The sequence below is a fragment of the Symphalangus syndactylus genome, chromosome 21 (genome assembly GCF_028878055.3).
Source record: "Symphalangus syndactylus isolate Jambi chromosome 21, NHGRI_mSymSyn1-v2.1_pri, whole genome shotgun sequence".
Taxonomy (NCBI): Eukaryota; Metazoa; Chordata; class Mammalia; order Primates; family Hylobatidae; genus Symphalangus; species Symphalangus syndactylus.
The window spans coordinates 63,412,513-63,438,591 of NC_072443.2; positions in this window are offsets into that span (position 1 = coordinate 63,412,513).

Consider the following 26,079-nt stretch of genomic DNA (forward strand, 5'->3'; position numbering starts at 1 on the left):
AAAAGATCACGGGCAGTACTGGTTGCAAGAAGAGGAAGTCAGATCACCAGAGTAACTGAACTAAGGCTTCTGAAATCTCTGAGCAAGGAAGCACTGGCATCAGCACGTGGGCAGCTGAGCCCCTGGGAGAAAGCCACGCAGCCCCAGCAATGGTTAGAAGAGACCAAAGGAGCCAGAGAGCTCCTGGGCACTAGAAATCCCTGGGAGGAGGGCTCAGGAGCACTCCCATGGGAGCACTCCATTGGCATGAAAACCTGTGGCCCCATGACAGGTAGGGCAGGGCTGCTTCCTTCCCTCTAAGAATTGGACACATAAGAATTAAAGAGAAGCAGGATGTGTGCCATAGCTCACACCTGTAATCCCAGCAATTTGGGAAGCTGAGGTGAGTAGATTACTTGAGGTCAGGGGTTTGAGACCAGCCTGACCAACATGATGAAACCCCGTCTCTACTAAAAATACAAAAATCAGCTGGGCGTCGTGGCACACACCTGTAATTCCAGCTACTCGGGCAGAATTGCTTGAACCAAGGAGGCGGAGGTTGCAGTGAGCTGAGATTGAGCCACTGCACTCCAGCTGGGCAATAGAGTGAGACTCTGTCTCAAAAAAAAAAAAAAGAATTAAAAAGAATTAAAGAGGAGACACACAAAGTGAGAGGAAATTAGGCCAGCCTTGGCTCCTGGCCACCTCTACAGCCCCACACCACATCACTCTCCCCTTTGCTTTCAGAGCTTCAGCCACATTGGCCATTTCTTTATTTCTCAAAAATGCTAAGCTTCCCCACCCACGTCCCCACCACCCATTCTTTGCCCGGCTAATTTCTGCTCAGCCTTCAGGTCTTGGCTCAAATATCACTTCCTCGGAGAAGTTGTCCATGAACCCCCAGACTAGGCGGGGTGGCATTCACTACTCTTATCCTGCTCTGTTGGCGGTGCCTTCTTCTTGGCATCTCTCACTGTGGCTGTTGGGGTAATAATTTGTTCAGTGTTCATCTCTTCCCCTAGTCTGTACATTCTTGAGGGCAGGCACTATGTCGAATCCATGACCCCGTATCCTCAGGTGTGTAGCTCTGTGCTTGGCACAGGGTTAGCCCTCAGTGAGTGTTAATAGAAAGGAAAATGGATGGGAAGGGAGAAGGAGCCCACAACTTCACAGCAGGATTTACTGGGTTTGTCCTAAAAGATAATCAGATCCATAAACAAGCTCCACTCTTAAGAAAACCAGGCCACCAACATTCCTGACTGAATATTCATTTTGCAGCAATTTCTCACCCTATTTCAGGGCCTAGCTCACAGAAAAGACTTATGTTGTCCTCTCCTGTAAGATGCGAATGGCTGTGGTAGCAACTACTTTGATTTATTTTCTCCTCCTCCGTGCCATCCAGCAGGATGTCATGAGCCATGTCGGGCACAGGTCTGACTATTTTTTTCCATCTGTTTGATCTTGCTGGTGAGAAAATACATTTGGTACTAAATTCAAGGCAGAAATGGAAGCTAAAAAACAGATTCCTCCCTACCTCCTGTGTTCCAGACCACCTCACCCTCACCACCACCACCACCGCCACCACGCAAAACCCTGCCGAGCTAAAATCTACCAAATAAGATAGCTGAGCACCGTTTTCTGGTTCATGGGCAAGAAACCATAGTTTGTTTCTAGAGATTATTTCATTCTTTTTCCTTCCACATCGTCATTCATGGGAAGTTTAGACTCTTTTAGGTGCTTACAGAGAGAATGGTTGGCCCTAGAAAGCTAGCTCTCCTTGAAGGTACAGAAATGGCAGTAGGGCCTATTTGAGTTTGCCAGCACTTTACTTGCAATAACTAATGATCACTTCCATTTTTTTTTTATCCTAACCACTAGGCCACATATCAGCTTCCAATCATTGAGCCCTCACTCTGAACCAAGAACTGCATACATGATTCTATCTAATCCTACTCCCAACAGCTCTATGGAACGGATAATTTTATTGTCTCCACTTTACAGATGAGAAAAACTGAGGCCTAACTTAAGTAACTTCCCAGACTGAGGGGATCGGCAAGAGGTAACAGTGAGAGTCAGACTTAGGTCTCTCTGCTTAGACATCTTTTATCTGATCTCTAAGCACCACGTTTTGTTTTAAGAATAATTGCTACTAATAGGGTATTTTGATGGTTGAATTAGTTAATTAATGTAGTGACAATAGCAACAACACTATTGAGAATACTTACAGCAGTGTTTAATGACTGTTAGCTGCTGCTGTTATTATTGTTGTCATTATTTTATTACCCCTGACTAAGAAATATCATCTAAGAAGGGAGAAAGAGCCATTCCTCTAACAATTCTTTCTCTTTGGCCTCTGTCCAGGGTTTGATCACAGAGGCAGCTGCCTCTGACTTGGGCACCTGTCTGCTGAGGTGGCCACAGCCCAGTTGCTCGGTTCTCCCTGGGTCAAGGATGTACCATCACATGGGCCCCAAACAAACACCCAAGTGGGATTTGAAATGCAGCCGTGAAGTGACAAACCCCAGCTTCTATTACTGGTTCTTAGAACAAGGCTGTTTCCCCACATTGAGTCCTGCTATGATTCATACAAAATGAGAGCTGAGTGACAAGTTAAAGTCTTTCTTTTTTTAAATATACCGACCTGAAGAGACCTTGGGAAAATGGATGGGGCATTTTTAATAGCAGAAGACTACTTTAGAAAACCCAAAGCTATTTCAGAGAGAGGGAAAAATAATTCATATACATCTATATCCAAAAACCGGCTTATAATATCAAACATAATCTTCCCCTGTCCTGACTTTTAAAATGTGTTAATTCTCTATTATAAAGAAGCTGGCTCTCCACGTGGAAGGCCACACAGGCACGGGGAATACTGGGATCAGCAGCATAAACTAAGGGAGGCAATTCATGGGGGAGGCTATTCATGGACAGAGGCAGCCCTGGGTATGGGGCTACTCAGATTCGGGTTCAAATCCCGGCTCCACCATTTACCACCTGTGTCACTTGGGGCAAATCTTTTTAATTTCTCTGAATTGTTATGAGAGAGTCATATCATATCCACCTGGTAGATGTTTCATGGGGACCTGAAGATATAGTTGAGTTCTTTAGGTGAGCAGAGGAAGTAGGGCACAGTAGTTATGAGCTTTATGCTTGCAACCAGACCTGAGATAAAATCCCAACTCTGCCATCTCCTTATGGCTTTGGACACACTGCTGCCATGAGCTTTGGTTTACTCATCCATGGGAAAATCACCTACATCTGAGGGGGGAGGAAGAATTATGTGTGATGATGTAAGCAATGTGCTTAACCCAGTGCCTGGTACTTAGGAGGGCCTTGAGAAGTGGTAAAGCCACCTAGTAGGTATGGGCAGGACCCGCGTCAGGGCTTCTTTGCTTTTGGTGTTTTGTCTTCCGTGCTTGTTATGAAATAGAGATGGGGTTTCATTGTGTTATCCAGGCTGGTCTCAAACTCCTAGGCTCAAGCAATCCTCCCACCTCAGCCTCCCAAAGTGCTGGAATTATCGGCATGAGCTGTGGCGCCAGCCTGGGCTTCTTTATGACCTGGCCAGAGGTCTGAAATCAAGTGCCCAGTCTGGCATTGGGCAGCAAGCCTCTCCACGCAGACGGAGGGATTCAACTTGGAGGTCAGCTCAGCCATTGGTGGGCACTTTCTCTTCCACCCTGGAGCCTCCTGAGAGCTGCTTGCCACACTTCCTCACCCCACCCCACCAACTGCATTCTTAGATGTGGGCTCTGACAACATTTGCCAGTGCATCTATCAGCCAAGGCTGAGGAAGGGGTTGAATTTTATTTATTTATTTTTGAGACAAAGTATCACTTTGTTGCCGAGCCTGGAGTGCAGTGGCACCATCTTGGCTCACTGCAACCTCAACCTCCTGGGTTCAAGCAATTCTCCTGCTTCAGCCTCTCCAGTAACTGGGATTACAGGTGTGTGCCACCACACCTGGCTGATTTTTTGTATTTTTAGTACAGACAGGATTTCACCATGTTGTACAGGCTGGTCTCAAACTCCTGATATCAAGTGATCCACCTGACTCGGCCTCCCAAAGTGCTGGGATTACAAGCATGAGCCACCGCACCCAACCAGGAGGGGTTGAATTTTAAATTGATGCAAATTTTTCTTATGGAGATGAGGCTAATAAGAAAATTGGTGGGGAGAGAATCACAGAGGATTTTTGCCTCGACCCTGGAATAATACAGAGTTGCTTCAGAGACAACTTGCCTGCATTCCTTTTAAAGGTAAATTTAGTCCTGGATAAAGTTGCAGATTAACACACCTGCTCTTTTTTCCTCCCACAAAGTGAGCACTGTCCCTTGTTATAAAGGGATCTTTGGCTGACGTCAGTAAGGGAATTCAGTGATCAGCCAATTTGATCATGGAAATTCTATTTATACCAGGCCTAATCCTTGATTAACTGAAACTGGGGATTCACCTCTTCCTTTGCCTTCTCCAAAGGATTTTTAAAAATTGATTCTGACGTTCCGTTCTGTAATCGTAGTTGCTGCACAGACAGGTCAACAGTAGCAAGCAGGACTTTGGAGTCAGATAGACCTCCGTGTGTCTTATGCCTCATTTCTTATCTGTGAAACAGGACAAGGACCTACTTCATAAGTTTATGTGACGATTCAGTGAGCTCAGACATGTGTGGCAGAATGGCTTTCCCTCTTGCCTCCCCACACTCACCAGGGATGGCAGATACTGCTAGTTTCCTACCCAACTGCAATCCCACATGCCTACTGTATTAAAAACAGAATTCCAGTCTGGTTCACTCTCCTTTAAGTGACCATGTCCTTTATTTTGTAGGGCTACCCTCCTAGGCAGTTCTAGGGAATAAATCTTTTCTCATTTAAGCCAGTCCTGCAGGTCTTAATGCTGTAAGTGGGAAGTTTAAACAAGGGCACGTGATACAATTCTGGCCAATGAGACAAGAAGAAAATTGGTTGGGAAGCCTCTGGAAAGGTTTTCCTTGTTTTAAAAAAAGAAAACAAGGGCTGAGCATGGTGGCTCATGCCTGTAATCCCAGCACTTTGGGAGGCCAAGGCAGGTGGATTGCTTGAGCCCAGGAGTTTGAGACCAGCCTGAACAACACAGGGAGACTCTGTCTCTACAAAAAAAAAAATGGCTGGGTGTGGTGGTGCGAGCCTGTAGTCCCAGCTACTCAAGAGGCTGAGGCAGGAGGATCACTTGAGCCTGGGAAGTCAAGGCTGCAGTGAGCCGAGATTGCACCACTGCACTCCAGCCTGGGCTACAGAACCAGATCCTGTCTCAAAAAATAAATAAATAAACAAATAAATGAATAAATGAAAGAAAGAAAAGAAAACAATATAGATATGTTTCCCTTTCTATCCCTGGATGTTGTCATCTTGTTAGCAGTAGTGAATTCATACGGGTCTGCAGCAACTCGATTCTTGCCTCCTCAGAGGAAGGAATTCAACCAAGGGGCATAAGGCAGAGGAGGAGACTGAGGCAAGTTTTAAAGCAGGAATGAACGTTTATTAAAAAGTATTAGACCAGGAACAAAAGAAAGTAAAGTACACTTGGAAGAGGACCAAACGGGCAACTCGAGAGATCCAAACACCTGCTCATCTGACCCTTGACTTGGAGTTTTATACATTGGCATGGCTCTGGGGTTTGCATTTCTTCTTCCTTGATTTTTCCTTAGGGTAGGCTGTCCACATGCCCAGTGGCCTGCCAGTACTTGGGAGGGGCTGCATGCATAGTCTGTTTACTGAAGTTATGTATATCCTCATTTGAGGTATTTTTCCCTTACCAGTCAAGTGTTTCTAGAGGAAGGTCATATACCAGTTAAACTTCGCCATTTCGCTTCTTAGTGTCATGCTTGAGCCCACTTGCCCAACTCCTGAGATCTTATCAGGAAGCTGCTGATCATCAGCTTCAGGTGTTTTCTGTCTATTGCGAGACTGCTTTTCCCTGGCACCAGCTCTGACCAATTATTATTTTAGAGATGGTTTAACAATCACCTGATCAACACCTGATGGTTGCCTTACATTCCTGGGGCAGGGGCCTCTCCTGCCCTCCTCATGTCTGCTTAGCTATCTACTCTAACAGTCTCTACATGACACATGAAAGAAGGCAGCCACTTCAGACCATGAAGAGAGCCATCCTACGAGGTTAGGGCAACAAACTGAGACTGGGAGGGCAGAAAACAGAAGGAGCCTGGGAGCTTGATGATATCATTAGGCCAGTGAACGAACCAAGCTGGCAAATGTCCAATATAAGATAATAAATATCCTCATTGTTTTAGCCACTTCTAGACAGATGTTTTGTTACTTGCAGTCAAAAGCACCTCCATAGTGGTTATCAGGAAGGTTTGCAAATATTTGCATTCTCTTTTTTTGGGCACACGGGAGGTGTATTAGTCTGTTCTGTTCTCATGCTGCTAATAAAGAGACTGGGTAATTTATAAAGGAAAGAGGTTTAATTGGCTCACAGTTCAGCATGGCTCGGGAGGCCTCAGGAAACTTACAGTTGTGGCAGAAGGGGAAGCAAACATGCCCTTCTTCACAAGACAGCAGAAAGGAGAAGTGCTGATCAAAGGGGAAAAGCCCCTTATGAAACCATTAGATCTTATAAGAACTCACTTACTATCATGGGAACAGCATGAGAGTAACTGCCCCCATGATTCAATTACCTCCCACAGCGTCCCTCTCATGACACATAAGGATTATGGAAACTACAATTCAAGATGAGATTTGGGTGGGGACACAGCCAAACCATATCAGTAGGATTACACTTCCCTGTCTCCCTGTAAGTAAGGTGCAAGTATTTGGCTTGCTTTGGCTAATAAAATGTGAGTGGAAGTGGTGTGTGTATTTCCATGTGAAAGCTTATATGTGCCAGTATAATTTTCCATGCCCTCTTTTGCTATCTAAGCCATCAAGGGTGTGTAGATGAAAACGCTATCAACTCGGATTCCCCAGGGACTATAATAAATAGAGCCCTCTGAAGCCCGCATTACCTATATAGTGTGAATAAGCAATGAACTTGGTTGTGTTAAACCAATGAAATTGCAAGTTGTTACTGTAGCAAAACCTAGCTTCTCCTGAATGACACACACCTTAGCAAATATATTTAAATAAGGGGACAGAGACTCTGGAAAAGAAGGAGATGGGAGGTATAAGAGATTTATCAACTGAAGGCAAATCTTTGGTGTGAAAGTCTGATTGATTCCTTTCTAGATAATTTACTCTATTTTTTAAAAAATAAAAGAGTTTCTTTTTTTTTTTTTTTTAACATAAGGGTCTCACTATGTTGCTCAGGTTGGTCTCAAACTCCTGGCCTTAAGTGATCCTCCCACCTTGCCATCCCAAAGTGCTGGGATTACAGGTGTGAGCCACTTGGCTGATAATTCACTCTAAAACTGGACTATAGTACAGAATTATTATCCCCTCCCCACATTTGCCTTTAAGATTCAAGCCCCAGGTTGGGAACAGTGACTCATGCCTGTAATCCCAGCACTTTAGGAGGCCAAGGTAGGTGGATTGCTTGGGCCCAGGAGTTCAAGACCAGCCTGGGCAACATGGCAAAACCCTGTCCTGTCTCTACAAAAAAATTCAGAAATTAGCTGGGCATGGTGGCACACCCTTCAGTCCCAGCTACTTAGGGGGCTTAGGTGGGAGGATCACTTGAGCCTGGGAGGTTGAGGTTACAGTGATCTGTAATCACACCACTGTACTCCAGCCTGGGTGACAGAGTGAGACTCCATCTCAAAAAAAGAAAAAAAAAAAGTAAGTTAAAATTAAAAAAAAAAAAAAAAGATTCAGACTCCATCTAGTAGAACTAGACAGAGAAGCCACTCTAGAGATTAAATGAAAGAAAAGGCTAGACCCTATATGAAAGGTGGGGGGTAAAGAAATTGAATAGACTTGCTAGGCACGGTAGCTCACAGCTATAATCCCAGCACTTTGGGAGGCCGAGGTAGGTGGATCACCTGAGTTCGAGACCAGCGTGGCCAACAGCGAAAACCCGTTTCTACTAAAAATACAAAAATTAGCCAGACTCAGTGGTGTGCACCTGTAATCCCAGCTATTTGGGAGGCTGAGGCACGAGAATCACTTGAACCCTGGAAGTGGAGGTTGCAGTGAGCTGAGATGGCACCACTGCACTCCAGCCTGGGCAACAGAGCAAGACTCCATCTCAGAAAAAAAGAAATTGAACAGACTGAGGGGAGCATGAGATATGAAGAGAAGGAAAGGAAAGATTCAAGCAACAGACAGAGGTCACACTGGGCTCCTAGAGTGCTGAGACCCAAGGCCTTGCACTCACTGAAGTGGCTGGAAATTGACTAGAGTAGAGAAGTCATTCCTGAATTCCTCAGCCCTGCTTTAGAATTAGCCACTGAAACCCAAAGTAAACAACTCTTCTAGTTCTGATCGTGTAACTTGGCTAACAGTAAGTCCATTTACTTATGGATAGTATATTCGTTTCCTAGGGCTGCCATAACTAAATACCACAGACTAGGTGGTTTAAACAACAAACATTTATTTTCTTGGAGCCTGGAGGCTAGGTATCTAAGATCAAAGTATCGGCAGGGTAGGTTTCCTCTGAGGCCTCTGTCCTCAGCTAGGGCTTCCCTCTGTGTGTGTCTGTATCCTAATCTCCTCTTTTTATAAAGATACTAGTCATCTTGGATTAGACCCACACATATAACCTCATCTTACCTTAATTAATTCTTTAAATGCTGTATCTCCAAATACAGATACGTTCTGGAGTACTGGGAATTAGGACTTCGACATATGAATTTGAGATTGGAGGGACATAATTCAGCCCATAACAGAGCCTTCCTTTTCATGATAAGGGTAATAGTCCTAAGATTATATATGTGAAGGGCCTGGGCCTCAGTAGTTCCAAAAAAAGGGAAGTAATACTCTTTCGTTGTTAACCCACTATGGGATCTTAAATTCCCCGAGGCTGGGGATTATGTTTGTGTGCTTCTTTGTGACCTGCAGGGCCCAACATTGTATCATATACTCGGCACTCACACTCTGGATGTTGTAGGAAGAAAATTACAGTGCTGTGTTTGAGAGCATGGGCTTTAAATTCAAGCACACTCAAGCTCAAATCCTTTTTTTTTTTTTTTTTTTTGAGACAAAGTCACTCACTCTGTCACACAGGCTGGAGTGCAGTGGTGCGATCTTAGCTCACTGCAACCCCCACCTTCTGGATTTCTGCCTCAGTCTCCCCAGTAGCTGGGATTACAGACACCTGCCACCACACCTGGCTAATTTTTGTATTTTTTTTAGAGACAGGGTTTCATCATGTTGGCCTAGCTGGTCTCGAACTCCTGACCTCAAATGATCTGCCCTCTTCAGCCTCCCGAAGTGCTGGGATTACAAGCATGAGCCACCGCGCCCAGCCTCAAGCTCAAATTCTAGCGTTGCCATTTAGTAGCTGTGTAACCTTGGGCACATCACTTATATTTTCTATGACTGTGTCCTCCTCAGTAACTTAGTTTTTGTTTGTTTGTGGTTTTTTGTTTTTGTTTTTTTTGAGATGGAGTTTCACTCTTGTTGCACAGGCTGGTGTGCAATGGTGCAATCTCGGCTCACCACAACCTCTGCCTCCCAGGTTCAAGCAATTCTCCTGCCTCAGCCTCCCAAGTAGCTGGGATTACAGGCATGCGCCACCATGCCCGGCTGATTTTGTGTTTTTAATAGCGAGGGAGTTTCTCCATGTTGGTCAGGCCGGTCTCAAACTCTCAACCTCAAGTGATCCGCCCACCTCGGCTTCCCAAAGTGCTGGGATTACAGGTGGGAGCCACCGCACCTGGCCAGTAACTTGAGTTTTTAATATCTCCCTCTATTCATTTCCTATTGCCACTACAAAAAATTACCATGAACTTAATGGCTTAAAACAAGGCAAATTTATTATTTTACAGTTCTGGAGGTCAGATGAAATTAGTCTCACTGGTCTAAAATCAATGTGTCTGCAGGTCCGTGTTCCTTCTGGAGGAGAATCCATGTCCTTGCTACCAGAGGCCACCTGCATTCCTTGGCCCATGGGCCCCTCTCATCTTGAAATTCAGCAACGATTGCATTGCTCCAACCTCTGCTTCTGTCATGACATCTCCTTCTCTGCCTCTGACCCTTCTACCTCCCTCTTTCACTTATAAGAACCCTTGTGATTACCTTGGGACCATCCAGGATAGTCTCCCCTTCTCAAGGCCAGATGACTAGCAACACTCATTCCATCTGTAAGCTTAATTCCTCTTTGCCATATAACCTAACATATCCACAAGTGCTAGGGAATAAGATGTGGACATCATTCCGGGGGATCATTATTTTACCTACTATACTACCTCTCAGAATTGTTGTGAAGGCCAAATGAAATAAACTATGTAAAGGTAAGGGGTGATTATTCAGCACAGTGCATAATCAATAATTATAGCTACTATTACTGAGTTACATAACGTTCTTTGCTTCCTAAGAATTCATCCTGTGAAATTACTCCTTGAAGATTAATATCATTTAGAACATTATAGGCCAGTGAAAATGAGTTACTTTGAAATTCAGACAGAATTTGTCTTTGTGTACTGATGTCTGGAATCGTAGCATCTTCAAGCAAACAGATATTATGCATCATCAAAGCCAGCTCTCTAATTTTACCAAAGAGTTAACTGGGGCCTGGAGATGTCTATAGATGGCAGATCAAAAACTAAAAGTTAGATTTGCTGTGTGACACAAATATTCAATGGCTAATCATGAGGCATTATTTCAATACTTATCTTCTACCTTTTTTTCTCCCCATAATCCAGAAAGACTGGAATCTGCATGATGTTCAGTTCTGTCAATAAAATCGTAATTTCTTGCATTTTACGTAGCTTTGCTTTTCCACTGAAGTCAAAGACCCTTATGAAGAACCTTCTTCTGGAAACGAGGTGCCTGGTTGTTCATGCATAGTGACCATTTGTTTTGTGGTCTGATCAGCAATATTTTCTTTGAGCTCCATCCCTCATCCCATTTCACATTAATATATTCAGTTCATTACCCCCAACCTTCACCCAAAGGTGGCCACATGACCCATTGACCAATCAGACACTTCCCTGGGATTTTTACTACAGCTATTAAAAATATCTCTTTTTTTCCTCAGATTGTAACATTGGGGCCACCAGCAGCCATCTCATTTATTGTATAGAATTAGAGAAGCATGATTAAATCATCTGTTCCCCTCAAAAGACCAAATATCTAGGGATTCTTATTTATAAGAACCCAAATAAATCTTTCTGTTCTTATTGCTTAAACCAGTTTCGTTTGCATGCCTCCAATTTGTATGTCAGAGTCCCCACTAATGCAACTGACATCAATTAAATTAAAAATGTAATCTTTAATAGAAAATGGCTTCTAAACTTGAAGATTCCAGTTTTTTGTAAGTGATTCATGAAACAATACTGAAAGAATATAGGAAATCATTTATTTTTAAAACTTTAAGTGTGGTAATCCTTAGCAAACTAAAGAACTGTTTTTTTGTTTGTTTGTTTGTTGAGATTGAGTCTTGCTCTGTTGTACAGGCTGGAGTACAGTGGTGCAATCTCGGCTCACTGCAATCTCCGCCTGCTGGGTTCAAGGGATTCTCCTGCCTCAGCCTTCTGAGTAGCTGGATTACAGATGCCGCCACCAGGCCCGGCTATTTTTTTTTTTTTTTTTTTTTTTTTTTTTTTTTTTTTTTTTTTTAGTAGAGATGAGGTTTCACTATGCCGGCCGGGCTGGTCTCAAACTCTTTCCCTTAGGTGATCTGCCTGCCTTGGCCTCCTAAAGTGCTGGGATTACAGGCGTGAGCCACCGCACCCAGCCAAGAACTGTATTTTGATATGAATGAAGCCTCTTAAATTGTATGACCTGGCCGTATGAATATCCAATCAATTACTTTAAAAATATTTGCGGTGCATGTACTCTAAAAACATTTACTGTGCAAAAATATTTATATGCCAAGCACAGCTAGGAGCAGGAAAACAATCAAGACTCATTTTCTTTCTTCTTTTTTTTTTTTGAGACGGAGTCTCGCTCTGTCTCCCAGGCTGGAGTGCAGTGGCGCAATCTCGGCTCACTGCAAGCTCCGCCTCCCGGGTTCACGCCATTCTCCTGCCTCAGCCTCTCCGAGTAGCTGGGACTACAGGCGCCCGCCACCACGCCTGGCTAATTTTTTGTATTTTTAGTAGAGACGGGGTTTCACCATGGTCTCGATCTCCTGACCTCGTGATCCGCCCGCCTCGGCCTCCCAAAGTGCTGGGATTACAAGCGTGAGCCACCGCGCCCAGCCTCTTTCTTCTTTTTACACAAGTAATTTATGCTCACTGTGGCAATTTAGAAAATACAGCCATGCAAAAAGAAAACTAAAATAATTTTTAATCCAATTACTTAGAGAGCTATTATGACTATTCTGAGGTACACTGACCCAGACTTTTTTCCCTGTACATGTAATGATAAAAGCAATCACTTACTACGTGCCTCAATCATGCCAAGAATTAGGTTCAATGCTTTACGTGGATTATTTAATTTGACATCACAATAGCTCTATGAAGTAGTGACTCTTCATCATCGTAATGTTATGGCTTGAGAAGCTGAGATAAGTCAAAGTTAAGGAACTTGTACAAGATCACACAGCTGGTAAATAGTGGTGCTGGGACTGAATAAAGGTAATCCCATTTTTATTATTTTAATGCAAAAAATAGGATTATACTCTTTCGTATCTGCTTTTTTTGTTCAAAAATATATCTTGAGGACTGTTCCATGAAATAAACCTATCACTTGGTTGTTAAGCACTACAGTGAACACCAAGTCACTCAACCAAGTGCTCACTTTGGAGGTTTAGGTCAGTTCTAATTTTCCCACAACTGTGATGCCCACAGTCCAGGATAGGCCCGGTAGGGTTCTATGAGCATCATTTACCAGGAAGAAATACACAGCCCTTTATAACCCACTACTCACCTGTCCCTAGACTGTGAGTTCTACCTTCTGGCCACCCTCAGCTGCTGGCCCTTCCCTGATGAGGCATGACCCTTCACAGGCCTACATCTTCTCTCAAAATGCAACATTCTCCTTTTGCTAGGGAGTCCCAATCCTCGAACGCCCCCTGTTCCATGTCCTGACCCCTAGAGAAGATGGAAGGCAGGACAAGCTTGCAGCTCCAGCTCAGACAGACAGACCAGCATGTGTAGACTCGCATTGTGAACTTTTGCTGCAGAACTACTGCAGGAATATATTGGGAAAGCAAAGAGAATCCACAGACCCTCTGAAGGAAGCAGATTGCTCCTGCAGGACCTGCGAGACAGCCTAAATACTGTGCTGGTATCCACAGCTGAGCCACTTGAAGACAGCTCACATCACAGGGCTTTGTGCAGACAGCCCCCAGCACCAGCCCGAAGCCTGGTAGCCCTGCTGGGTAGCTAGATCCAGAAGAGAAATAACAATCACTACAGTTTGGCTCTCAGGAAGCCACATCCCTAGGAAAAGGGGAGAGTATTACATCAAGGGAACACCTCGTGGGACAAAAGATTCTGAACAGGCCAGGTACAGTGGCTCATGCCTGTAATCCCAGAACTTTGGGAGGCCGAGGCAGGTGGATCACCTGAGGTCAGGAGTTCGAGACCAGCCTGGCCAACATGGCAAAACCCTGTCTCTACTAAAAATACAAAAATTAGCTGGGCGTGGTGGCGCGTGCCTGTAATCCTGTAATCCTAGCTCCTAGGGGGCCTGAGGCAGGAGGATTGCTTGAACCTGGGAGGCAGAGGTTGCAGTGAGCCGAAATCGTGCCACTGCACTCCAATCTGGGCAACAGAGCAAGACTCAGTCTCATAAAAAAAAAAAAATAATCTGAACATCTGGGGCAGCCTGAGCCCCAGATCTTCCTGCGACATAGCCTACCCAAATGAAAAGGAACCAGAAAGACAATTCTTTCAAACCAGACAATTCTTTCAAACCAGAAAGACAAAGCAAGGTTCTTAAACACTCCCCAAAAAATCAGACTAGCTCATCAGCAATGGATCCAAATTAAGAAGAAATCCATGAATTGCCAAAAAAGGAATTCAGAAGTTTGATTATTTAGCTAATCAAGGAGACACCAGAGAAAAGTCAAGTCCAATTTAAGGAAATTAAAAAAATGATACAAGATATGAGGGGAGAAATCTTCAGGGAAATAGATAGCATAAATAAAAAACAACCATTTCCTGATCCCTGGCTAGGAGCTTCACCACCTGGGCTAACCACTTGGGGCGCCAGCAGTATAGAGAGAGGCCACCCCAACTCCACCCAGTACATTATACTATCTATATTTGTTCACATCTGTTGCTTTCTAAAGTCCAAGGCATTTCTTATTCATGTTGGAATCCCCAGTGCCGAGCACTGTGCCTGCCATATAGCTCAATAATTGCTGAATTAAAGGAAACAGAATTATTAATATTAATACCACCATTTGAGAAGTACTCGTCCAGTTGTCTGATACCAGATTAGGCATTGAGAATATTTTTCACAACATACTACTAGAAATATTTATATGATGCTTAGTATAGACCTGGAACCATTTTAAGGACTTTACACAAAGTAGCTCATTTACTTCTCACTGCAGTACTAAGTAGGTACTATTACTATCCCAGGCCGGGCACGGTGGCTCATGTCTAATCCTAGCAATTTGGGAAGGCGAGGTGAGTGGATCACTTCAGGTCAGGAGTTTGGGACGAGCTTGGCCAACGTGGCGAAACCCCATCTCTACTAAAAATACAAAAGTTAGCCAGGCGTTGTGGTGGGCGCCTGTAATCCCAGCTACTTCGGAGGCTGAGGCAGGAGAATCCTTGAACCTGGGAGGCAGAGGTGAGCCGAGTCTGGGCCACTGCACAGTCTGGACAACAGAGCAAGACTCTGTCTCAAGAAAAAACAATAAATACCAAAAAAGAAGTAGGTACTATTACTATCCTCATTTGACAAATGGGGAAACTGAGGCCCAAAGAGGTTCAGTTATTTGTCCAAGATTGCATAAGTAGTAAGGGTCAGAGGCAGGATTTGAATCCAGTCTCCAGAATCCACCCTGCAGGCAAGACAAATGCCCACCTATTGTTGAGCTAGTAGGTTCTTTATTACAGACAAATCCTCAGAAGACCCTGTCTCTCTGCAGCACAGCCAGGGCCACTGTCTTGCTCTGAGCCAGTGGTGTCCAGATTTGAACCATTGACACACAGTACAAAGACTGTGGCCCTGAAGGCAATGCCGAATTCTTCCTCTGCTAATTGCTCTCAGAGAAACTGTTTGCAGTTCTCACAGCAGCTCACATGGAGCAAGCTCTGAATATCAACCGCGTTTGGGAACGAGGGATTGAAGCATATGTCAGAGCCAGAGAGAGAAACCAGTGACAGCCTTCTTCAGGGATGGAGTGTGAGGTTTTTTTTTTTTTTTACAGTCAGGGCTGCTTTTTAAGTGAACTTCTCCTCTTCATTTTTGAGTCCACCTGTTACCAGACCAGATGGCCCCAGCTAGCCTTTTCTTTCATAAGCTTCAAATAAAATGCAACACCCTCTGGGATTTAACCAAATTCCACCCACTGACGCTAGCTCCCTCTTTACCCAGGTGCTTTACGTTGAAGACTCTTAGAATCATAGAATTTGACACCTACACAATCCTGACATTTACGAATGGGAAAATGGAGGCCCAGAATGGGTTCTCAGACTCTCATTGAGTCTATCAATACATACTTAATGTACAGAAGGAGCAGGATTGAAAATAATAATAATAAAATAAATAAATCCTTAATGGGCTCTCACTATGTACTAAGAATTCTGCTAGGTTTGTGGATACAGATGAACAAGGAAAATACGGTACCTGGCCCTTCACAGAGCTTACAGTCTAATGGCCAGCCTAAATGTGATTGTTCATTTTCATGGGGAGAAGTGCTTTGAAGAAGTTAGAGTGCATTGAGGGTGTGTACCAAAAAGGTCTGACCTACTGGCAATCAGGAAAAGCTTCACCAAAGAGGTGAAACTGCAACCAGCAGGAAAAAGTAAGTACTGACTCAAAAAAGGGAGAAGGGAACAGGTACTCCAGAAGAAGGCACAGCTTTTGCAAAGAAGCCTGAAACCTGTAAGAAACTGGCAGAGCCATGAGGTGAAGAGAGGTGCAAAGAGCAGCTACAGAGCAAGGCAGATACATAGGAGCTTGCTGGTCTTGGTGAGAGATGTGAACATTTTTGAGGGATACTGAAATGATCCAAGCAGACGAGTGACACAGTTGGATCTGCCTTTTGAAAAGACACTTCTGGCTTGCACCTGATCAGTAGCACAAGCAGATTTGGGGACTCAAATTCAAGTCTCTTGTCTTCCTGTTGTTGAGTGTTCTTTTTCACCAGCCCCCAAACTGAGGAACCCTATTCCTTGCTTGTTTGTTTGTTTTGAGACAGAGTCTTGCTGTATCACCCAAGCTAGAGTATAGTGGCACCATCCTGGCTCACTGTAGCCTCTGCCTCCCAGGTTCAAGCGACCCTCGTGCCACAGCCTCCCGAGTAGCTGGGATTACAGGTGTGTGCCACCACGCCCAGCTAATTTTTATATTTTTTGGTAGAGACAGGGTTTCACCATGTTAGCTAGGCTGGTCTCAAACTCCTGACCTCAAGTGATCTGCCCGCCTCGGCCTCCCAAAGTGTGGGGATTACAGGTGTCAGCCACCACACCCAGCCTGTTTGTTTGTTTTTTTGTTTAGAAACAGGGTCTTACTCTGTCATCCAGGCCGGAGTGCAGTGCTATGATCATATCTCACTGTAACCTCAAACTCCTAGGCTCAAGCAACCCTCCTGCCTCAGCCTCACAAGTGGCTAGTTCTACAGGCACGCATCACCATGCTGGGCTAATTTAAAATATGTATTTTTTGTAGAGATAGGGTCAGGCGAGAGGCATTTTCACTATGTTGCCTAAGCTGGCCTCAAGCTCCTGGCCTGCATCCATCGTCCAGCCTCATCCTCCCAAGTAGCTGGGACTATAGGAAAAGGCCACCACTCCCAGCTCCCCTGTTCCATTTTTTTGTTTGTTTGTTTAAACTTGACCCACTTCCCCATCTTCTAAATTGCCAGAGGTAACTGAGAGCTCAAAATGTGGGCCCAGATGGATGACCTGAGCCAAATCCCTTTCCCACAACTGGAGCTGCTGGCTGCCATGTGCCCCAGAGGCCAACACAGAGAGAAGTGAGAAAAGCAGAGCCAAGAGCCAGACAAAGAAAGAGAGTGTGGGCAGCCCTGGGTTGCTGGTTCTAGTCCCGGAGGCCATGGCTGCTGCAGTCTGTTTTCCAGTTCTGTGAACTACCACAACAGCCCTGCAGGCTTCTCAAGTTACTTAAATCCACTTCTTGCTTTAGCTACATTGAGAGGAGTTTTGACACTTGCAACCAAAAAGAGTTCTGACAAATACACAAGGTCACAGGCAATTCTGAATCATCGACTTGGAGCCCCAAAGTTCAAAGAGGCCTCAAAAAGTCATCCAGGCCAGCAGCTTTAAAAAAAAAAAAAAAACCAAAAAAAAAAAAAAAACACAACCTCTTATATTAAATAGCTAAATCTTCAAATCTTCAGGAACCCAAATATATAAAACAGACAAAAGAGGAAGTGCTGTGGTAGCTGTAAGAGTGTGGAGACCCCGAATCCTGCCCACCACCTCCTCTGAAAGCTGAAAGCTACTCATCTGGTCCAACTTTCTACATCAGGAATCACTTTGACCACATTTTTGACACTTGGTTACCTAGCCTCAGCTTGAACACATCCACACGGGCAGCTGAGTAAGCCTTGAGGCAGTCCCCTTCCTTTTTTTGACTTCTCTGATAGCAAGACAGTTGTTCTTCCGCCTCCTAAAGGCATTCGCCCATGGGTCTTAGTCCTCTGGGATAAAAGAGTGTGAATTAAAAGCACCTTTCCTGTGGCAGCCCTTCCTGATGACAATGATCATGTCCCACTTAGCTCCCAGCTTACACATCCTCACTTCCTTCTGATTGTTCCTCATGGGACATCATGTCCAGCTGGTGAGCTGCCTAAAATAGGCAGGCTGCTGTTCAAGGTGTGATTTCAGGAGGACCGTAAAGACAGAAGGCTTAGAGTTAGAGAACATGCTTATTTTAAATACACACACACACACACACACACACACAACACACACATGCAGCGCTCAGAGGTTGGTGGTAACCCCTTTACTTCCTATGTGCAGCATTTCCCCTGTGCCAGGCACTGTGCTCAGGACTGTCCACTCCACTTGTGCTTTAGCCTTCACAACATACCCATGATGTGAAGCATCATGTTTATCCCCATTTAAAATATGATCCCTGGAGGAGTTCAAGTAACTGGCTCAAGTACAACTACTAACATGTGGTGGGAGTGGGATTTGAACCCAGGACTCACCTGACTCTAAAGCTGGGGTGGCTGGGTGTATTTCTATGAGACTACATGGCTCTCTTTGCTACTGACCCCCTAGGCCAGGAGGATGATAAAGTGGAGCCCAGGAAGGATATGATCAAAGCAGTTAATTTTTATATCACTGTGGTCAAGACACAAGGCGGGCACCTCCTTTGTACGTGAGCCTTGGAAACGCTTCTTTTTAAACATAACACAGTCATTGCGTGTTAGAGATGATTTAATCTGTTAGTTGAGTGAGCAATAGAGGAAGACGTGGGTCTTTGGGGTTCAAATGAGGCGGCATGACTGCCTGGTAACCAAACTGATTGCAGTGAGCTAGCTTCCCTTTTCTCTTGTCTGTAGAGACTCTCTAATCTCTTTTTCCACCCAACCTCCACTTCTGGATGTCATTGTTCCCTAGAAGGAGAATCTGGGGACCAAAAGGGTGAAGGAACCAGCCATGGCCACCTTGGAGCCCATGATGTTATCAGAAGGGAATTTGTCCCCTGATCTCTCCCTCCTACACTCAGGGGCACATCCATGTTCCATGACTGTGTCTGATGTTTTCTTAAAATGCTCCAGGTGTGAATTGTAATAGTAGTAATAGCAATCATATTCTTGGTAACTTTTATTGAGCAATTGCTATACACAGGCATATGCATCATCTCATTTGACATCACAACCTGCCTCCCTTGTGACTATTACTATTAGCCCATTTTACAGATATGGTCACTGAGCTCAAGGGAAACTGGGTAACATATCGAAGAGTCTTGCCCAAACTCACCCACTTACAAACAGCATGACTGATATTTCAATTTTGGCAATTTGACCTAGATCCCAGCTATCTTGACATATTAAGGAACAAAACAGGTTTCAAAACAGTACAGGATACTACGGCAACGAAAAGGAACAAACCTTTGATATGTGCAGTGACACGAATGACTGTCTCCATAGTTACATGAGGGAAAGAAGCTACGTTTTAAAAGTATATAGATTATATGATTTCATATACATGATACAATCAATTTACAAAATTCTAGAAAACATCAAAAAAATTCGAGAAAACACAACAGAAAACGGATGGATGGTTGCCAGGGGACTGAGAGGGGCCAGGAGTGAGGTGTCACAAAAGCATGAATAAATTTTTTTCTTTTTTTTTTGAGACCGATTCTCACTTTCACCCAGGCTGGAGTGCAGTGGAGCTATCAAGGCTCACTGCAGCCTCGACCTCCTGGGCTCAGGCAATCCTCCCACCTCAGCCTCCTGAGTAACTGGGACTACAGGTGTGCACCACGATGTCCTGCCTAATTTTTGTATTTTTTGTAGAGGCAGGGTCTCGCTGTGTTGCCCAGGCTGGTCTCGAACTCCTGGGTTAAAGCAATTCTCTCCCCTCAGCCTCCCAATGTGCTGAGATTACAGGCATGAGCCACTGTGCCCAACCCAGCATGAGTAAATTTTGAGGTTGATAGAGTTCTCTGTTCTTTGATTGTGCTGATGGTTTCCCAGGCGTATGCAAATGTCAAAACTCATCAAATTGTAGACTTTTAATGCATGTCATCTGTTGTATGTCAATTTTATCTCAATAAGGATTAAGAAACAGTATTATGCACGATTCAGCACACCAACATGGCACATGTATACATATGTAACAAACCTGCATGTTGTGCACATGTACCCTAGAACTTAAAGTATATAAAAAAAAAAGAAAAGAAACACTATTATGCATGATTATGGTTTAGGTTTTTTAAATTATTTTTAATTTTTTTTTAGTGGGGCTCAAACTGGTTTCATTTCTAAGGAAAAATTATATAGATACACATGTATACATACGTTTATACATATTATAGGTAATACATACACATAAAATTATGTATGATAAATAATAATGTATAACTAAAATATATAAATTATATATAAAACATATGTTATATATTTATATATGACAACATGACTCACAAGGCCGCTGTGTGGTCTAGTCCCAGACCCCCTCCCCAGTGTCATTTCTCACCACTGCCCACCCCACCCTCCAAGCTGAACCACAGGGTAATACTTTCATTTCCTCCATCGCCTCATGCATGCTCTGCTTCCTGGCCTTCTCATTGCTATTTATTTCATCTGCCTGGAACACTCTCCCACCCTTCCTTGATTCTTTAGGCCTCAGCTAAGGTGTCCTTTCCTCCTTCAACCCAAAGTACCTCCCCATTGGCACCCAGTATTGTAATTGTTTAATACCTTTTTTCTATTGTTACCCTGTATGTTTCATGAGGGCAAGAGACCCTGTCTCTTTTGCTCATGGAGGTATCCCAAATAGATATCACATGGTGGGTATTTACTAGAGATATTTCAAATGAAAGACCAAAATGATGTGTTTTTTTTTTTTTTCAAGACCAAGTCTTGCTCTGTCACCTAGGCTAGAGTGCAGTGGTGAAATCTCAGCTCACTGCAACCTCCGCATCCCGGGTTCAAGTGATTCTCCCCTCCTCAGCCTCCCAAGTAGCTTGCATTACAGGCACCTGCCACCATGGCCAGCTAATTTTTTTTTTTTTTTTTTTGAGATGGAGTCTCGATCTGTCATCCAGGCTAGAGTGCAATGGCGTAGTCTCAGCTCACTGCAACCTCTGCCTCCTGGGTTCAAGCGATTCTCCTGCCTCAGCCTCCCGAGTAGCTGGGATTACAGGCGCATAGCACCACACTGGCTAATTTTTGTATTTTTAGTAGAGACGGGGTTTCACCATGTTGGCCAAGCTGATCTCGAACTCCTGACCTCGTGATCCGCCCACCTCAGCCTCCCAAAGTGCTGGGATTACAGGTGTGAGCCACCATGCCTGGCATTTTTTTGTATTTTTTAGTAGAGATGGGTTTCCCCATGTTGGCCAGGCTGGTTTTGAACTCCTGACCTCAGCTGACCCACTCGCCTCAGCTTCCCAAAGTGTTAGGATTACAGCTGTGAGCCACTGTGCCCAGCCCAAAATGATATTTTAAAATCTTAGTGAAGAACCACTACCACCACTACCAGTATATACATTTTTTTTTTGAGACGGGGTCCCACTTTTTCACCCAGGCTGGTGTTCAGTGGCATGATCCACGGCTCACTGCCACCTTGACCTCCTGGGCTCAAGAAATCCTCCCACCTCAGCCTCCTGAGTGGGACTACAGGTGCATGCCACCATGCCTGGTTAGCTTATTTTTATTTTTTTGTAGAGATGGGGGTCTCACTATATTGCTCAGGCTGGTCTTGAACTCCTAGGCTCAAGTGATCCTCCTGCCTCAGCCTCCCAAAGTGTTGGGATTATGGTAATGAGCCACCGTACCTATAATGTGTGTGTGTGTGTGTGTGTGTGTGTGTGTGTGTATGAGACAGGATCTCGCTCTGTCACCCAGGCTGGAGTGTGGGGGTGTGACCATAGCTCACTGCAGCCTCGACCTCCTAGGCTCAATTGATCCTCCCACCTCAGCCTCTCCAGTAACTGGGACCACAGGTTCGCACCACCACACCCAGCTAATTTTTGTATTTTTTGTAAAGATGGGATTTTGCTATGTTGCCCAGGCTGGAATTGAACTCCTAGGCTCAAGGGATCCTCCTACCTCAGCCTCTCAAAGTGTTGGGATTACAGGTGTGAGCCACTGCATCCAGCCATATTATAATTTTTAAAAAGCACATGGGTCAATATTCTTCAAGATGCAGGCTAGCATAATGTTAAGAATGATTATTAAAATAACATGACACAGAGTGGTTAAGAATAAAAAAGAGTCATTCATGGTTGGTTCTACCAGTTGCTAGCTAAGTAAACTTGGGCAAGCTATTTTCTCTCTCTGAATCTCCATTTTCTTCCCTGTGTAATCAGGACAGCAATATTCCATCACGGTTGTAAAGTTTCGGTCAGATAACACACAGGAAGTGCTTCATATGGAGTGCACGCTGTAGGTTATTATAGGATTAGTGCCGTCATTCAGATCAATTGAATATGAACTGTTAACCGATACCTCCCATTTATCTGGAGCTCTCCATTTTACAAAGCACTTCTCATGTAATACCCCAATTATGCCTCATAGGAACCCTGCGGGGAAGGTGACAGAGATGTCATCATTACCCATTTTCAAAGGAAGCTGGGGCCCAGGGATGCTAAGTGACTTCACCCAAACGGTAGATAAGGTGAACAATGGCACCAGGAGCTGACCCTGAGTAACGTAATGGCTCAGGGCTCTTTACCAAGGGTGGGGTCTTGCCTGCTCTTTGAAACATAGAAATGACTGAAGGCCCCTACCTACCTCCTCAGCTAAGTCCAAGTGTTTCTGGAAGTTCCTGGGATTTGGTGTTCTTTCAGTCACCAGGCCTATCCTGTTCTCACCATTTTATCCCAATTGCATCTCATCTCAGGCAGCTGATAACTTTTTTCTTTAATTTTTAATTTTTATTTTTATTTATTTATTTATTTAGAGACAGGGTCTCACTCTGTCATGCACTCTGGAGTGCAGCAGCATGATCACAGCTCACTGAAACCTCAACCTCCTGGGCTCAAGTGATCCTGTCACCTCAGTCTCCTGAGGATTTAAAACTATAGGCATGCGCCACCACACCCAGATAATTTTTTTTTTTTTTAGTTTTTTGTGGAGACAGGGTCTCGCTATGTTTGTCCAGGCTGGTGTCAAACTCCTGGGCTAAGGTGATCCTCCTGCCTCAGCCTCCCAAAGTGTCAGGATTACAGGCACGAGCTACCTCGCTGAAGTTGATAACTTCTGTCTGCTCAGCTCCGACATGGAAATGATGCAACACAGTTCCTTCCCTTCAGTCTCCACCCCACCCCTACACCCCCAAATCTCTTTCATCCAACAGAGGCACAACTCCTACTCCTGCCTTCCCCATGCACACACACAATTTTTTTTTTTTTTTTTTTTTTTGAGACAGTTTCACTCTTGTTGCCCAGGCTGGAGTGCAATGGCATGATCTTGGCTCACTATAACCTCCGCCTCCAGCGTTCAAGTGATTCTCCTGCCTCAGCCTCCCAAGTAGCTGGGATTATAGGCATGCTCCACTATGCCCAGCTAATTTTTTTGTATTTTCAGTAGAGATGTGGTTTCACCATGTTGGCCAGGCTGGTCTCCTCAGGTGATCCACCCGCCAGGGTGTCCTAAAGTGCTGGCATTACAGGTGTGAGCCACTACACCTGGCCTCTTTTCTTTTCTCTTTTTTTTTTCTTTTCTTTTCTCTTTTCTTTTCTTTTTTTCCTTCCTTCCCTCCTTCCCTCCCTCCCTCCCTCTCTCTTTCTTTCTTTTCTCCCTTTCATTCTTCTTCCTTCCTTCCTTCTTCTCTCTTTTTTTTTTTCTTGAGACTGAGTCTCACTCTGTCACCCAGGCTGGAGTGCAATGGCATGATCTCGGCTCACTGTAACCTCCACCATCCCGGTTCAAGCAGTCTTCCTACCTCAGCCTTCTGAGTAGCTGGGATTACAGGCACGTGGCATCGCACTCGGCTAATTTTTATATTTTTAGCAGAGATGGGGTTTCACCATGTTGACCAGGCTTGTCTTGAACTCCTGACCTCAGGTGATCCACCCGTCTTGGCCTCCCAAAGTGCTGGGATTGTAGGCGTCAGCCACCATGCCCGGCCTTCTTTTTTCTCTGGAAAGATGGGAGTCTCCTTATATTGCTCAGGCTGGTTTTCTTGAACGGCTGGGCTCAAGCAATCCACCCACCCATTTTGGCCTCCCAAAGTGCTTGGATTATAGACATGAGCCACTGTGCTCAGCCTGATTTTCTTTCTGACATTTAAAAACAAAACAAACCAAAAAAAAAGGATACATTTCACATATAACCCTGGTTCCATGCTTCTCTCAAAAAATGGGAAAAGTCAACAACTCAGTGTCTTCAAACAAACATGGCAGCAACAAGTTAAAGTTGAGTAGCTGAGTAACGGCTGCCCCCTTTGGCCAGGCAAGATAGTTTGGCCTTCTTCTCCGGAATCCACCAGCCTCTCTTGTTTGTGTGACCACTCTAGCCGCTGGAAGCTTTTGAGTTTGTAATCCCTTGTTTGGCAATGTAACCCCAAAAGCAGAGGTCTTACAATGTCAGTCTTCTTTCTTCCCTTTCATAAGTGGAAAGACCCAGTATAGAGATTCATTTTTCCACTGACGTAAATTATACTACCACCCCAATTTAGATTGCAGATGCAGTTACAAAGAGTTTGGTTTTAAATATATTTTCCACCTCACTGCAAAAATGTTATATGGCATATTTAGAAATCCTGCCCCCATCCCCAGTAAAGGTTTTTTTTATGACAAATGAAATTCCCACCATTCAGCTATCTACCATGCTTTGAGATTTGGGGATGTTTCTAGCTGATTCCAGAATTATAGCTGAATAAGCATAATACCTGTCTTCTGAGTAACTTTCAGCAATGTAGCCCCTAGCATATCTAATTTAATGCTTATTAAAGGAATTGCTTGTTTGTTAGCTGTTTGAAACTCAATGCATATTTTCAAAGCCAGCTCCAATTTTTCTTAAGGCCTGACACCACTTTTTTCTACCTCTCGCACTTTGCAAATTAGCTGACCCTCAATTTCCTTCAGTGATCCTTAGTCCCAGCAGAGAGGAACTGGTCCTAATTGCATAAATTTTCTCCCTCATTGCTGACATTGAACAGCCATCTGATTTGCTTTCACCTGAGAGGTCTCAGGCAAGCACCATCTCAAAGGACAGGGGAAAGTCTACAGCAGGGGTTCTCCAGGTGTGGTTTCCAGACCAGCAGCATCAGCGTCATTTGAGAACTTGTTAGAAATACAGCCTCAGCCCTGCCTCAGACCTATGGAATACAAATCTGCACTTTAAAAGGATCCCCAGTTGATTCATAAACACATTCAAAGTAAAACAAGGTCGACTAGGTATGGTGGCTCACGCCTGTAATCCTGGCACTTTGGGGAGGCTGAGGCAGGAGGAATGCTTGAGCCTAGGAGCTCAAGAGCTGCCTGGGCAACATAGCAAAACCTGGTCTCAAGAAAAAGAAGGAAAAAAAGGAAAGAAGGAAGGAAGGAAGGAAGGCAGGAAAACAAAGTAATGTCTTTGGTGAAAAGAACTGTGAAGTAAATGAAAAAAGGACAGCCGGATGCAGTGGCTCACATCTGCAACCCTAACACTTTGGGAGGCTGAGGAGGGTAGATCACCAGAGGTCAGGAGTTCGAGACCAGCCTGGCCAACATGGTGAAACCTCGTCTCCACTAAAAATACAAAAATTAGCCGGATGTGGTGGCGCATGCCTCCCAGCTACTCGGAAGGCTGAGACAGGAGAATTGCTGGAACCTAGGAGGCGGAGGTTGCAGTGAGCCAAGATCATGTCACTGCACTCCAGCCTGGGCAACAGAGTGAGACTCCGTCTAAAAAAAATAAAATACAAGAAGGTGATATTGCAGTGATTGTGAGGAGGCACTTTACATAGAACAGCTGCTCTAAAATTTTGTGGTCTCAGCACCATTTACATTCTTTAAAAAAAAAAAAACTATTTTTAGGCCAGGCATGGTGGCTCACACCTGTAATCCCAGTACTTTGCAGGGGCCAAGGCGGGCAGATCACTTGAGGTCAGGAATTTGAGACCAGCCTGGCCAACATGGTGAAACCCCATCTCTACTAAAAATACAAAAATTAGCCCGATGTGGTGCTGCATGCCTGTAGTCCCAGCTACTTGGGAGGCTGAGGCAGGAGAATTGCTTGAACCCGGAA